At 30.9% G+C, this 14,222-nt stretch overlaps 1 protein-coding gene across 6 annotated transcripts in view; it reads left to right on the top strand.

Moving 5' to 3' along the window:
* Positions 1–14,222, top strand: part of LOC103838830 (33 kDa ribonucleoprotein, chloroplastic) — a 31,912-nt gene that overhangs the window by 1,416 nt on the left and 16,274 nt on the right. The window contains exons 2-5 of one of the 6 annotated variants that reach the window (XM_033280037.1): positions 57–6,138; positions 6,374–6,447; positions 6,746–6,927; positions 7,259–13,790. The gene's annotated coding sequence lies outside the window, so the exon portion shown is untranslated. Of the gene's footprint in view, positions 1–56; positions 13,791–14,222 lie in introns of those variants that run through there. The other 5 variants (XM_033280036.1, XM_033280034.1, XM_033280035.1 and 2 more) reach the window with 5 other exon arrangements.

Genomic DNA, 14,222 nt, shown 5'->3' with positions numbered 1-14,222 from the left:
AACTCTAAGCTCTGAATTGATCAGATCAGGATTATATAAATTAGTCTGTCTTGCAGGATAAGTGGTGGTTGGGTATCGGAATTGAAGAGAAAGCTTTCAACTTTTGATAAACAAGAGGAGCGGATACATTACAAGTACCAACCTTGAGTGAGTGGTGGAGAAGTATGAAGTACAAGAACGATCTAGTTAGAACTGAAAACTACTAGCGACTTTCAAGAAAAAAAACCCATGTGGCTCTGAGAACTTGCTTTGCTAAGTTAACACAATGTTCTTCTTATTTGTCTTTTGGTTTTGATTGAAAGTTTTGCATTTGTTACTATGTTGAATGTATTTATTTGGTTCCCAAAAAGACCCACTTACATTGTCAGTCTGTTGAGTAAGTGCAAACAAAAATAGGAGGTTTATGAACCGAATAAGCACATTACTACTTCAGGTGCTAAAAATGTAGTTTTTACATAACTTCAAACATAAAAGAACCAATTTGTAGCATCCCCTTTTGAGGTATATGATGAAATATTTAATAGTATTGAATAACTAGGGCTGGACAAAAAACTTGAATCTGAAGACTCAAACTGAATGATTAATTCAAAAAAACCCCTTTTGAGGTAGATTAGCTAGGGCTGGACAGAAAATCCGAATCTGAAGGACCGAACAAAATTTGATCCAAAAGTAGTACCGAACCCCAAATGAAATTGGTTAAATATTCGAACGGGTTCAAAATTTTAAGTATCTAGAGAACCGGAACTGAACCAGACCCAACCTGAAGTATTTCGGGTACCCGAATATATTCGAAATAGATTTAAATATCTAAATATATTTATTATTTTCACATTTAATATATATAAAAATACTCAAAATATATAACATATTTTGACGTTCTCCAAAATACTTGAAAATATATACAAATATTCAAAAGTAAATGTCTAAACAATATTTAAAACACCATAAATACTTGAAATATCTATTGATTCTCTATCAAAAAATTCAAATCAATCTAATTTATATGTTAAGTTTAGGTATTTTGGCATACGCCATAAATTATTCAAATTTATATGTAACATATTATAATGTTTTGAATTTTGAGAAATTTAAAGTATATAATGGCTTTAAAATTTTTAAAAAAATTTAAATGGGTTATCCGAACCGAACCCGAACCAAACTCTCAAACTAAGATGGGTAACGATCCTGGGGCGCAACGGAGACGGTGCATTCTTAGAGAGGGGATGAATTGTAACATCTCAGTTTATGGTATATAGAATGTTTTAGAAGAATTGGTTTGGTTACCTATGTCACCAAAATGCACTTACATTCTCCATCACACAACCTTTTAGAATTCTAGAGTTAAGCATGTTTAAACTTGAGTAATGAAAGGATCAGTGACCCAATGGAAAGTGATTCGTGATATTGTGTGAGTGATGCCAAAACACGGAGTAAAATCATGTGGTGATTGCAAGGTTAGCAAACAAGACTTTCAAACTTTCGAAAAATTAACACATCGCCGGTCGGACGGGATCGGGCTGAGTAAGCGAACGTGGAAGACCTATTAACCGTTGGTGGACAGAGCGTGACAATATTTTTCTAGATTAATGAACAATTTTAGTTTCGAGGTTGCCCTCATCTTCTTCCTCTGAATACCTTAAAACCCTTAGAAGATATAAGACTAAATATTCTTGTATACGCAGATCCTAATCAAAATCAAGTAAAAAAATAAAAAGGACAAACTTTCATTCAATAGACGGCTGCTATGGGGTAAGACTTGCATAAATGGTGTAAGCTTTTGATGTTCAGCGAGAAGCTCTGTCTTTTTTTTTAAACTCAAATTCAACATTCATTCACCAATACATCGATACAAGGACTTGATCACAAGAGACTTATACCAGTAATGCATTGAGCTGATCTAGTAACATCCTGAATCACTTGAATGGATCAAACGCAATTGATATCACTCAAATTACCATAAGGAGTTAATTACTCTCTCAAATAAGAAGTTCATATGTAGTACTTAGGGATCAAATCCACATAGACTTTAGGATTACACAGAAGATTTATAGTCTTCGAAATAAAGCTAGATTAATAGGTTTTAAGCAATAAATGAAGTGGTATGCAAGGTAGTTGCTCGATTGGTTTGATTTTATTTACAATTCTAAATTGATATATATTATAATATATATAAGGTGTGTTTATCACTTTTAAAACATAATGATTTTACCATATATGTTTTTTATTGAATAGATTGTTTCAAACTTTCACATAAATTAGGTTTTTTTTATTATGTTTTTTGGATTGTTATTTCATTATTTAACTCGTATTTTATATAAATATTGGTAAATATTTTTTATTGTTACCTCGAAAATATTGTAATATTTCACAAATTTAAAAAGTTTTAAAATTAAATTTTTACCTACATATATTATCGAGTAGATTTACATTTGAGTATACTTGTCTCCATCAAATTGTTTCAAATTTCACATGTGTTTGTTTGTTCTTATATGTTTTTTTGTTTGTTGGATTAGTATTTCATTATTAAAAAAAATAGAAATGGAATTTGGAAAATATTAAAACATTATTATCTCCAAATATAATAAAACATTTCACAAAATAAGAAACTTAACAAAAACTAAACCTTAAGCTTCATGTATAAATTTTATAAAGAATTTAATTTAACATTTCATTATATTTTTTAAAATAAATTATATAATTTTAAAAGTTAAGATTGTAAAGAGTTAAATAGTATACATATGGGTCAAGTTATTTTTTTTTTTAAAGTTTAATGGTCAAGTATTCTTTAAATTCAATTATCATAAGATCACACAACTTAGTACATAGATGCATACGATTACTAAAAAACAAATAAGCACATATCATCTCACAGTCTCATCAGCGAAGATCAACTCAAGAGTATCTCCTCCATAGTTGGTTCTCTGTCTCCACGAATGAACCAACTTCACTTCAATGCGCCACCCTTGCTTGAATGGCTTGATGTTTTTAAGCAAAGAAACATTTTTATTAGTAGGCATGGCTTTAGGGGTTCGAGTTTTTGATGATGGTTGATATTATGAATCTTGCGATCAATATTTATAGATGGGTAGTTATTTTTAGGGTATTTTACGAAGTATATTCTGTGGGATTTGTAATTAATTATATACAAAATATAGAATATTAAGAATCAGTTGTTATAGTTACCTATATTGTAGATATTGATATATTCATTGTAAATCTGGTATCAAGTATATTAAATCGATGATATTGTTTAGGTTGTTATGGAAAATAAAAAGATTTTACGTGATTATGTTTCGAAAATATAGGAAACAAATTGAGAAGGTCACGACAACAATAAATATGTGAGCTTGATCTCCAAGTTTTAAAATAAATGCTTAGAATATCATATATGTTAGTACACTCACGAAAACTATATATTATTTAAAAGTAGATATTGCTTTGATTAGTTATAACAGAATATGAATTTATCTTTAGTTGCAACTAAATGTAGATATTCTAATTTTTTTATAGACGTTAACAATGGACCAACTTCATCTTCTCCAAATGCATCAATTTCTTCAGTAAATTATTAACATAGTTTCAGAGCTTACAATCCAATAATCTTTAGTAAATGGTAAGACAACTAAATGAACGTAATTGTATCAAGCGACAATTATTTTAATATTGTCTTCTGCTTTCATTGACTTCAAAAGCATAAATGGACGTTAACAATAGACCAACTTCAACTTCTCCACACTAAGAGTGAGTTACCTTCTCAGACACATTTTTCTCTTTTTTATCATGATAAGGCACTTTCCACTGGAGAGATACATTGTCCTCTTCCATCCCATGTGGTTTTACAGCAGTATCCCTTCACGTTTGGTTAAGGGAAGTAAAAAACTCATTTCTTTTTGTTTTTTTGATTCTATTTAGTTAGTGGGGACCAGAACTTTTCACTTATAAAAAAAGAGTGTATATTTTATCTAAAAAGAAATAGAAAGCACGATTGATATCTAAAAAGAAATGAAAACACGTACAAAAAATAAAAGAGAGCGAATATGTATCAAAAGTAACTTTTTAAATTCCCCAATATGTTATATGTGTCAACATTTTATATTATACTATATAAATAAATATATAATCACATAAAATAAATCATTAATTTTTTTCTTTATATTTTGATATCCATATGTATATATGTATTTTAATATTTTTTAAAATCAAATTTCAATTTCATACGGAGTATTTTGATATTTGTGGACACAAAATTTGTGGATACATTTCTCATGGACACATTTGAAATAGTTGTGGACATATGTTTTATCGATAGTTTTTTGGTATTTTGTAGATACATTTTTGATGGACAAATTTAAAACATCCACTGATATGACAGAGACATTTAGTGTACAATATTTTATAGACAAAATTTTGTGGACAAAAATCTTAAAGTCTTACAAATTTTATGTACAAAATTTTGTGGACAAGATTGTTTGTAGACAAATCATACAAATATTCAAAGCTTCTTTTTCCAAATCAGTAGCAGACTCTTACATCTTTTATAGTCACAAAGTATTTCCCATTCAAATGTGTCTTGGATTATGTTCTCTTTGTCCCTCCAAACATTCTGTTAAGTTTTTTGAACTATATTGTGCTACTCTTTCCAAATGTTCTTCAAAGTTACAAACTTTCAAGAAATTTAGAGAGACGTTATCAAGTATAAGCAAAAAAATGACAAGGAAAATGATTAAAAACTCACTCTTTGTCACTATTATTACAGATCTATAGATCTACAACTCTTGAAAGGAGAAAAGAGTTAAGGTAGACGAAATAAAAATCTCCGAAGACGAGCTCATTTGAAGTTGGTTGACTAACAAACTTCTTTTTCTTCTTCGACTTTGATTTGGCCATGGTTCGCGATTTACAGAGAAAAAAGAAAAATAACAACAAAGTGAAAAATTAAAATCAAACAATATTTTTGCGCCTTTTATGTTTTCATGATACGAAACAGAGATGAAAAGGGTCTCGATGAAAAGTAGATGAAAATGAAAAAAAAAATGTAGAAAGACAGAAGAGGTGAAGAGAAATAACAAAATCAGACATGCGACAAGGATAAAAGCTTAATCGTGGTCTTCAACAATTAATGAAAAAGAAAGAGAGAGTTTGGTGAAATTAAAGTTAGAGAATTGGGGAAGTAAATGAAAAAGTAGATCTGAGATTGTAAATTAATTTACGGACTTTTGGAAATTCAAAAATAAAATAATTTTGGAAAGTGTAGACGAGGGCATCTAAGACAATACACATAGAGAAAGTGTGTCTCCAGCAACAAGTGTCTTATGTGTAATTAGAAAGACATAATGTGTCTTAGAGAGTAAAAATTTCCCATACTAATCAATGTGTTGAGTAAATTATTAACATATGTTCAGAGCTTACAATCAAATAATCTTTAGTAAATATTGTCTGCAAACACAACGCTACAAAAACACAATGATTAAACAAATAATCTGGGAAGACGTCTGTGAATGTCAAATTTTACATGAAAACCACAAACTCTACTGAGTTATAGAGAGTTATATCTAAGCGCAAAAAAAAAAAAAACAAAACCAGAAACTCTCGTGAGTTATAGATTTATATGTCTTGAAAATATTTTTTTAATAATGTCTTTTATTTAATATCAAGATTACTAATGATTGAAAATGTAATGTAACCAACTCTAGTAGATAAGTCCATTTTTTTAAAAATCATACATGAATGAGAAGTTATGACTTTTTTTTTAATAGAAAAGATATAAGATGTAGATAATCAAATATGGCATATTAAGTAAGGGGGAATTTTACTTCTACAGTTTCTTTGGTACCACATTTCAAGTATACCACTAGTATGAAGACATTTTTATAAATGCATATTTTATTAATGACCAAAAGACCATACTAGCCCTAACCTTATTTCTCCCTCGCGATCCTTTTTTCTTCCTCTCTCTCTCGCAATCTTTTTTCTTCCTCTCTGCCTCCGATTCACCGGAGATCCACCATCTCTCTCTCGTGATTTTTTTTTCTTCCTCTCTGCCTCCGATTCACCAGAGATCCATCATCACTCTCTCATTCCACCGGTTCTCTGCGGTTCACACTGTCGACTCGTACTTCTGTACAAGATTCCCAACTGGTATGCATCTAATTTCTCCTTTTTTTTTTGTTTGTGTCGATTAATTTTGCGAAATTTCAATTTTGTGGTTACTCTAGTCGAAAAATCAAACAAGGTTGCTTTAGACTTCTAATCTGTACAGGTCGATCTAAGATAAACAGTTTTGATTGTGAAAACATTGAGTTTTTGACAACTTAAGACCCTTTATAACCCTTTGTAAATCTAAGTTATTTTGTAATGTAATTGATATGTTCAGTTCCCGAGAAGCTGTGTTCAAGCTTATATGAGAGCCACAACCCTGCCAGCACACATTTGCTTCGATGTACAATGGTAATCACCATTTGCATCATTGACTCTTGTTTTCTCTTAAATCTTATTGAACAAGCATTGAGATTTTTTTTTGTTTCTTCTTTTGTCTTAAATTGCAGAATCTGTTCCCTTTAGCGAACTAATCTCCTCTGATTCCTTGATTGCGAAACCTCTGTTTCTCAGTTGTTGATTTTGTTCCATTTACTTTTTTACTTGCTCTCTCTCTCACATACAAAGACCATAGCTTTTCCACAAGTGTCATGGCAGAAAATTTTCAGGCTTTCTATATCAGATTTTGAGTGTTTGGTTACTTTAACAGCCTGCTTCTGCTGATGGATCTGGAAACTGAAAATCGAATAGCTTCGGTTCTGTTGAGAGAAGCAGCAGAGTTGAGGAGACAAGCTGAAAAAGATGGTGTCCGAGCTTATCTTGAGAAGCCTAATGTAAGGCATCGACCTAACTCGAGGTTTCTCACAGCAACTGTCCTTGGTGTTCAACAATGTAATGCTTTTCTTTCCACCCTTTACTTATTTTCGTTTTACAAAAGTTAAGATTGAAAAGGATAAGCCTTTGCATTGCTATAGTGTGTGATATTCTTTTGTTCGTTGAAACAATAGTTGTATGTTTTTGGAAGAGGATTATTTTAATTGTTGGTGAATGGTCGATTCACAATAAGAAAGTTGGCAGAATCTGAAAGTTTTGTTTTGGGTTTTGCGTTTCTTAACAGTTCAATGTTGTGACTTACGTGTCTGTCTAGTACTCAATGTAGCTCAATATGTTAATTATTTACTCTAATCTCTTGCATGTTTCTTGACCATAATACAACAAACAGAGCGGTAGAAACCAATGAGATGTGGAAGGCTCAGGAGCAAGAAAACGAAAGGCTCAAAAGAAAATCAAGAGAGGAAAGCAGCAGCAGCAGTAGCCAAATGAAGCGGAGTAGTAGTTTCTCGAAAAGGAGTTTGGATAAGAAATGTAGCTCCATTAATGAGGAGAGAAAGATCACTCATCAATCATCATTGGAAAAAAGATTGTACTTGGATGATGATGATGAAGGTTTAGGAGATGATGAGAATTGAGTCTTTTCTCCAATCACAGTATATATGTCTATTTGCTATAGCTTCTGTTACCTTTAGCTTTCTTCATCTTCTGAGTCTCTTTGTAAATGACAAGAACAAACATGGGAGAGGCTCTGTTGGTCCTAGGATGGATGAAACTGTCCCTTATCTTCTCACCGAGAAGGTTGATCAATTGCAAAGTTCTGATACAAGGGAAAGGAAGGTAGTCTTGCTGCAGCTTGGGCTCTAACTAATCTATATTATCTTGCATGTTAGAAACCTCTTATAAGGGTTTATAAAACTATTTATAAGAACTTATAAATCATTTTTAAGGTTTTAAAAATATATATTTATAAAAGTTTATGAATCTGTATATAAGGGTTTGTAAAAATATTATAAGAGTTTAATAATCTTCATAGCACAATTTATAAGAGTTAATAAATCTTTTTCAAGAGTTTATAAATCTTTACAAACATTTAGAAGTAAAATATTCATAAAGCTATTATAAGTGTCTATAATTCTAATATAAATGTTTGTAAATTATTTATAATAAATAAAAGATTATTTATAATGGTTTATAAAACAATTAATAAGACTTTATAAAATCAGTCTATAAGGTTTTTTAAATATATTATTAAAGTATAATTCATTTATAAGAGTTTATAAAATCAGTTTATAAGGATTATAAATAATTAATAAATGTTTATGAATGATTTATGAAGATTTAGAAATCATTTATAAACCTTTATCAATAGTTTATATATATTCCTCATGTGGTGGAAAACAGCAAGATGATGCAGTAGAGGTTCGTGGAGATATTGAGTTTGCTGTATAGTTCTTAGCTAAGAATAAGAGCGAGTGTCTCCAAGAAAAATGGGGAGTGTTGGAGAAGTCTCTGGAGGCGGCTTTAGATGTGGATCAGACGATCTTCGTGGTTGTGGCGGAAGACGTGGAGAGGAGCAAAACGACGGTGTTATGGGGGGGGGGGGCAAGAAACTTCTCCAGCAAGAAGATTTGCTTGCTTTACGTCCATCGTCCTGCTCGGCATGCCTCCTGCAGTGAGAATCTTATGCTTCTCTTTCTCTCTGACTTAACTGTTTTGTGGTGAATTATAAAATATTTATGGATGTTGAATTGTTCTTGAGTGTAGATTTGCTCATGAATCATGATTGAATCGTACCGAGTCTATATATATATATCCTTTAGTTGATTGTGGATGATGTTAATGATGTACCTCTGTTTGCTAAGAAAATCTGAAAAATAATATAATTGTTTTATAAAGAAGAGGCAGAGAAACCATATCAAATTATATCATTATAATAAAATCCTTATAAGACTTTATAAAGATAATAAATAATTTATAAATGTTTATAAATCATTTATGAAAATTCAGAAATCATTTATAAGCCTTTATCAATAGTTTTATATATTCCTATAAATGATTTATAAACCTTTATAAAATCACTTATAAGAATATACCAAATATTTATAAGGTTTTATAAAATCATTTATAAATATTTAGAAAGGTAATTTCATTTATAAAGTCTTAAATCATTTATATGAATATATAGAAACTTTTTATATGAATATATAGAAACTTTTTATAAGGGTCTATAAATCATTTATAAGAATTTGTAGAATATCAAAAGGTAATTATTTTATGAAGTCTTATAACATTTTATAGAGGTTTATAAATCTGTATATAAGGTTTTATAAAAATATTATAAGAGTTTAATAATCTTCATCGCACAATTTGTAAGAGAAAATAAATCTTTTTCAAGAGTTTATAAATCTTTTATAAGATTTTATAAATCTTTACATTTAGAAGTAAAATATTCATAAAGCTATTATAAGTTTAAAAAGTTTAAAAAGTAAAATCGGTGATGTAAATACACGGAGATGCTCGTTACTAATTTCTTAAAAAAGAAACTAGAGTAAATGTAAAGTGCAAATGATTTACAGCTTACAATCACTTATAAGAACACGTGTTACACATATATATTACAGAAAGACATGTGTCTTGTTTCTCTTATATGTGTCAAGAACATATAAAAACACGTGTCTTCTCTCTCTTTCTGCAACTCCAATCTTCTTGAAAATTGTATTTCCCTCTGAAAACATAAAAACATAAGGTAATTATAAATCATTTATAAGAATTTGTAGAATATCAAAAGGTAATTATTTTATGAAGTCTTATAACATTTTATAGAGGCTTATAAATCTGTATATAAGGGTTTATAAAAATATTATAAGAGTTTAATAATCTTCATCGCACAATTTGTAAGAGAAAATAAATCTTTTTCAAGAGTTTATAAATATTTTATAAGATTTTATAAATCTTTACATTTAGAAGTAAAATATTCATAAAGCTATTATAAGTTTAAAAAGTTTTAAAAGTAAAATCGGTGATATAAATACATGAAGATGCTCGTTACTAATTTTCTTAAAAAAGAAACTAGAGTAAATGTAAAGTACAAATGATTTACAGCTTACAATCACTTATAATAACACGTGTTACACATATATATTATAGAAAGACATGTGTCTTGTTTCTCTTATATGTGTCAAGAACATATATATTACATATAAAAACATGTGTCTTCTCTCTCTTTCTGCAACTCCAATCTTTTTGAAAATTGTTTTTCCCTCTGAAAACATAAAAACATAAGGCTAAATATATATATATATATATTATTTTACGGTTTCTTTTATAAGGCCTTATAAATATAAAAATTGTAATAAATACCTCAAGCGGGTTACGTTTATAAAAATACTTATAAAATTTAAAAGAGCTTATAAAACCTTGTATCAACCATCTATAAAGTTTTTAAAACATATATAAATATTTATAAAACTATTAAAAAGGGTTTATAAAACTATTTACAAGAACTTATAAGCTATTTATAAGAGTTTTTACATTTATTTATAAGTGTTCATAAATTAATTTACAAGGTTTATAAATCTATTTATAAGAGTTTATAAATAACCAAATTAACCAACTTTCCACCATTTCTTTACTTATTAAAGAACATCATTCTTTTACAGTTTCTTTTATAAGGCCTTATAAAAAGGTATAATTGAGCATTGAGATGATTGAGCATTGAGAGACACTTGGGGTTTCTGAATTTATAATGGTTTATAAAAATTTATAAAGGGTTTACAAAACCACAATGTTAGATGAACGCCTCAGTTCTGCAGATGCACATAATGTAGCCAGACCAGATATATAGCCTTCTAGGACCTTTTTCACAGCAATAGCAAAAGCCTGATTAACAAGAGTATACTGGCTCTTGTTATTGGCTCTTCATTTTTACCTACTTTACAGCTCCCCCTTGTCCCTCAACTTCTAACTTAAAGTTCATGAAATGGATCTACGAAGTTATGGAGAAGAAAGACCAAAGAACCAAAACAGCCTATGTTTCAAAGAATCTGTCCCAAGGCGTCAGTGCTTGATAACTGATGCCACAAGCTCAAACTTTGGTGGGTTGTCCTATCAGCTGGCTCAGAGCATAATCCATAAGAGAGCTTCTGTATGCTAATAAGAGAAGAACACCTTGCAGAGCATTCAACGCCAACCTAACCAAGCTTAATTCCTATTAAAAAGCAACAAAATTGTCAGAGAATGTGGCCAAAAGTAGAAGTAGTCTCAATATACTTCTTTCATTTCATCTAAGCACTAAAGATATTCCATTGTTCTGTAATTAATTACTAAGAATAGAAATCTGAGAACATCACATTGTAATCTTCCCTAAGATAATGATTTCGTCGTAACTCAATACAGTACATCGAGTACTAAACTCAAATCAATAAAATTGATACTTCTTTTTCCCCAAATCATTCCCTATTAAGTTTCCGATTCTAGCCACTCAAGCGAAATGCAAAGCTCATGTTTCCACGCATACAAACATGAAAAGTGTAAATGGTGAACTTACAGAGACAAAGGAAGAAGACAGAGGAGAAGCACGAGTTGGAAGAGGAAATTGGCAGCTCTGAGAATGTAAGGACTCTCAATTACTTGGTGGAAGGTAAAGCTCCTCCTGTTTGAGCTTCTCCAGAAGCGAATCAACGCTCGTCGCCACTGTCATTATTTTTCAATGGAGGAGAAAGTGAGAGATCGTCTTGTTCGCCTAAGCTTGTAGAGTTTTTCAGCTTCGTCGGAGAATTCGTTAGCACCGTCAAATCCATTAGAGAACTCGCCAGCACCGTCCGGAGAACTCGTCAGGATCGTCGGATTTGATCACCGTCGAATTCGAAATCAATCTGGAAACTCTCAGATTTGGAATTAAGGGAGAAAGAGAGTAATTTAGGTTTAATTATTCAGGGGTATAATGGTACTTTGTCTATTAAAATTTTAATGGTAAAATTGAAAAGTGTAAAGTTGAAATGTGGTATTAGGAAAGTGGTATTAGTGGCAATTCTCCATTAAGTAATTAATAGTCTTACTATGATTTATAAATAATAGATAACAAAACAAAATCCTAAATTAAATATTAGATATTCATATGTAGAAAACCTTTAATAATAAATTTAACGGTACAGCAACAAACAAACGTCGGACCGTAAGTAACTAACGTATCTAAATGGCGATAATAGTTTTTTGCACAAAACAAATAGATTGTGCATGAAGTTTTGAATTTTATTTTTTTAAAAGAGGTATGATTTTGCACCGTCATATACGCTGGATATAAATTGAACATATTATCATATATACTTTTTTTTTTTTTTTTTTGGTAACAAATTGGTACTCGCAGTTTATGATTCCATTTTTCTCAATTCAAAATAATAAAATTCGTTACTACATTTTAATTCTTTCTCAAAATCTATATCTTTTTTTTTGTAACTGCTCAAAATCTATATCTTGTGTTGTGTTTATTATTTTTACCAAGAAAAGCTACAAACTTGCTTTGACTAGTATCTTCAATATCTTTTGCCGGAGGTCTCACATTTTTCTGTAGACAAATATTAATACTATCTAATTATTTTTGACCCAGTGACGTAGTTTTATAGGTTCCAATTTTACTTCCATGTCAAACAAGTATTCATTGCCTTACTAAAAATTTCTAAACCAGAATTGGAACCTTATGCACCGGAGGTGAATTCATTACTTTACGTACCAGATCTAACTCTACTATTTAGTTTGGTAATTTATTTATAATTTTATAGTATAACTTTTGAGTACTAGTCTTCACTTTTTTTAATATCATATGCGAATATTATTTGCAGCTATTGGATTCAATGTTCTCCAGCTTTTTTTTTTTTTTAAATCATATGCGAATATTTACTTTGTTTTGCCTTTTCTTCTTAATCTTTTAACACTTTCGTTCGTTTTGGACCAAAGACAAGCATAAAAGGAATACAGTATTCTCTCGATTGCTATAACTGAAAATGATGGTATTTTTGTCTACCTTCTTCCTTTTTAACCAACAATCGTATTTTTGTCTACCTTCTATAGGAAACGCACTTCATTCTGCTTTTTATCCTTTTATTTCACTTATAAAAACATGTTATTACCGCTCCTCTTTGCCAAATTGGTTTATATACTACGTAGAAGCCATAGCCCACATGGCTGAGCAAATAGAATCCTACATTTTTTTTATAATTCCAACAGTTGTCTCCACATGATAGCTACTCTACTCTTTTTTTTTTCCAGTTCCAATTTAAAATGCAACTTATCTTCGTTTCTTTGTAGTTTCATATTCTCTAAATAAGTTATCCAATTTCATTTTATAATGAAACTAAAAGAGTTAAGTTAAAAATAGACAGAGATCAACAAGCTGTTCATTCCACTACCGATAAACAACAAATCCACCGTTCTTAGATACGACGACAGGTGTCTCTGGACACGCACACGTTGCTGACCTCACCACTACTAAATACCTTTTTCAACAGTGTAAATCACAAATCATATTCAATTAAACTTAAATCCAACAATTTCGAATTCGGTATAACCACGGCACATCACTATAATAATTCAAATCAAGGTGCAATAATCAAACGATAACACAAATTTATTTCTAAACAAACTATTAAAACATAAGTTGATGGAATAACAAACTAAAATATCGAATTCTCAATAATAAACAAAAATACAAAACGACCGAAGATGAACAAAAAAATCCTTAAACCGATTTAAAACACCAAACTACAGTATCAAAGTAGCGACGAATACAAATCCCGTAAAAGATCCGGCGGAGAGTCCAGCCGCGTTATTGTCGTTAGCAGGAGTAGATTCGGTCGGGCCAGAAGGAGCATTTGCGGCAGGCGCTCCATCGGGGGTAACAGATGTCGGAGGAGCCGGTGGTGAATGTAGGAGATGGATTACATCCCTCCACAAGGCCCATCAAATAACAGGCCCTAGCCCGGCAAGCTCGGCTGAGTTTAGTCGGCTTAGCGGCTAAAGACGTCGGCTCGACTCTATAGTACTTTAAGCTGATCGGCCAAGCTGATCAATTATACTCGGCTTAGAGGGAACAGTACCAAGGTCCGCATACTCGGTCTTTGGTGACAGGGCCCAAAGGACAGTACGATTAGGGCATCACAGACAAGGGGACTATAAGAAGGAAGGAAGAGGCAACGAAGAGAGGACTTTTGGACAACCTACACACTAAGCGGCTAGATTTAGGGTTTCCTATCGATCACTCTGATCTTGTTGTTTAGACCTCTAATCTTGTCTCCTTATTTCCCGACAATCTTGTAATCTCTTGTCTGATTCTAATAAAAACGCCTTTAGTCACCCCA

This window comes from Brassica rapa, chromosome A09, assembly GCF_000309985.2.
Source record: "Brassica rapa cultivar Chiifu-401-42 chromosome A09, CAAS_Brap_v3.01, whole genome shotgun sequence".
In the NCBI taxonomy this organism is placed as follows: Eukaryota; Viridiplantae; Streptophyta; class Magnoliopsida; order Brassicales; family Brassicaceae; genus Brassica; species Brassica rapa.
The sequence above is the reverse complement of the archived record's forward strand: the minus strand, read 5'-3'. Positions and strand labels throughout refer to the sequence as shown.